The following is a 2,356-nucleotide window of genomic DNA, read 5'->3' as shown; positions in this document are numbered from 1 at the left end:
AGATGATAAAATGCCTACATGGTGAGACGAGGTGACGCGAGTCAGGCACTGTGACCCAGCGTTAGGCTGCCGCTGGCCTCCTAACCATAAATCAAGAGGATTCTCTGCTTCTCGACCGCAGTTGACTGGAGTCGCTGAAACCTCGGGTTGGGAACCCTGGGATAAGGGGAATCAACTGTCATGCATTCAAAACATGAATCCTGTGTGTCCTTGAGTCTCCTTCAAGCGATAAACAACCTTGTGTTTCCACCCTGTGCAGGCTGGTAGCTCTGTGTCCAGGACCAGGCGTGCGGTCCTCCCCTGGAGGAACATTGGCCAGGAGGACTGCTGGCTGTGAAGGTCATGGTGGGGAGCCACAGGGAAATGCAGGACGGTACCCCGAAACACAATATGGCAGAAGACCTGTTTGAATTCATATCTGTTTATTTGTGTTTATCCGATTCTCCTAATAGTCTGTAAGCTATCCCAACTTTGTTTTTATCTCCACACCTGGATCAAAGCCACACACACACCAACACCTGGATCAAAGCCACACACACACACACACACACACACCACACACCATGGGACTTTAGATATAAAATTACTGAACTGAATGCATCAGAGCAAAATTGAGCTCAGTGCGAAAGGCTATGCACTGAGAAAATGCAACTCCTGATTCTCTTTGCCGTACAACAACACGCACACCCCCCCCAAGGATACATATGAAAATGGTATGAAGCCAAAGTGCGCACACATATTAATTCTAAAATGTCTCATCATGCCAGTTACGGTGTGTAGCACGCTATCTCAAAACTTGGTGGTCTAAGGCAGCCGCTCGGGTATTTTGCTCAAGAATCTGGAACAATTGGACAGGTCCAGGCTCTTCTCTCTCCTAGCAGAAGGCTGGGGGCTCACATCCCTAAATGCCTGCTCATTCACATTTCTCACCCGGGGGGCTGGCTTTTGGCCAAGATGGGGACAAAGTACATAATGTACAGTGTTCAGTGCAGAATGACAGCATGGAGCCCCTTGTCGAAACTCTATTAGGCATTTGACAAAGGTGGCAGCCGGCCACGAAACCAAGCACGGACCTCTCCCCAGGGCAGGTCCAACCCCGGGAATCAGTAGCCCGGGAAATCAGCCCCGGCTGAGACGTCTGGTGAGGCTGTCCCCCTCAACGCCTACACGTGGCCTCTCCACGTGGCTTGGGCTCCCCCACAGCATGGGGCATGGGCTTCATAGGCGAGCTTCTGGCAAGAGAGAGCAAAACCAGGTGAGAATCACATCACTCCCCTAATCTGTGCTCAGAAGTCACATGGCATCACATATGAGGTATCTCTTCATCAGGGCAGCTGCAAATACACGCCTGCTTTCAGAAGGTGGCTGGTGAGGTTTCCTGTCCTGGCGAGGAATGGCGAGCTTCTGGAAGAGGCTGAAGGACAAGAAAGTCACCATACACCCCCCCAGCTGCAAAGATGGCTTAAGCATATATTCCCCCCTAATGCAAGACCAGACCAGGGGAAAATTGGGTCCATTTGTCCAACACACATTTATTTACCCTTTTGTGCGTTGTGTTGTGCCTATGACTGTGGGCACTGAGCACGTGAAGGTAAATAAGTCATTTCTTCTGCAATCAAATAGTTTATTGAGGCGCACGAGCAAACCCCGATAGCCTGCAGGATACCTGCAGGACGGCGAGCATGGAGTGCAAATGGAAGAAAAGAAGTTGGAGATGGTGTCAGAGAGTTTGGAAACATCTCACTAAGGAGGTTACACTTACACAATGTCTTGGAGGACTTTTAGGGGGTTTCCAGATAGAGGAAAGGTGGAGTCTGTCTGCATGAGCTCAGACAAAGACATCAGGGAAAAAATCCATGTGATGGGTAGGAATACAGAAAGGGTTGGGAGGTAAGGATGGAAATATGAGCCTGCAACCCGATGGGGGTGGCCATTGCATCCTTACCCAATGGGGTCATCTTCCTCCAGAAGGGAAGGAGGGACCCCAGAAAGACTCTGAGGTGGATGGCTGCAGCCTGGTTCAGACAGGTGGCTCTGAACAGAGGGAAAAGGGAACAGAAAAATTTAGGATGTCCTTGTGTTTCTCCAGACACAGTTGCAGCTCAGAGAACCGAGGGCACTCGGACCTTCACCCTTGACCTCTGCAACCTCCTCCACAGCCAGGTCTTCCAGATCCCAGAATATCAGCTCTCAATGAGCCCAGATTCATTATAATAAAGCCTCCATTTGGGAAGTATCTCAGTCCATTGAGGCCACTTTAACACAGCACCACAGACTAGGGGTCCTGTAAATGATAGACATCCATCTCTCATGTTCTGGGAGTGGAAGGCCAAGGTCAAAAAGCCTGCAGATGTGG

The 2,356-nt window shown here is 50.3% G+C and overlaps 1 long non-coding RNA gene across 1 annotated transcript in view; it reads left to right on the top strand.

Annotated features, from left to right (window-relative positions):
• Positions 1-1,661, top strand: part of LOC118971531 (uncharacterized) — a 4,357-nt gene extending 2,696 nt beyond the window's left edge. Inside the window, exon 3 of the long non-coding RNA XR_012127415.1 lies at positions 260-1,661. This is a non-coding gene — a long non-coding RNA (uncharacterized lncRNA). The remainder of the gene's footprint in view (positions 1-259) is intronic.
• The last annotated feature ends 695 nt before the right edge of the window (positions 1,662-2,356 follow it).

Source organism: Manis javanica, chromosome X (genome assembly GCF_040802235.1).
Source record: "Manis javanica isolate MJ-LG chromosome X, MJ_LKY, whole genome shotgun sequence".
Lineage (NCBI taxonomy): Eukaryota > Metazoa > Chordata > Mammalia > Pholidota > Manidae > Manis > Manis javanica.
This window is presented reverse-complemented; position numbering and strand designations above follow the sequence as displayed.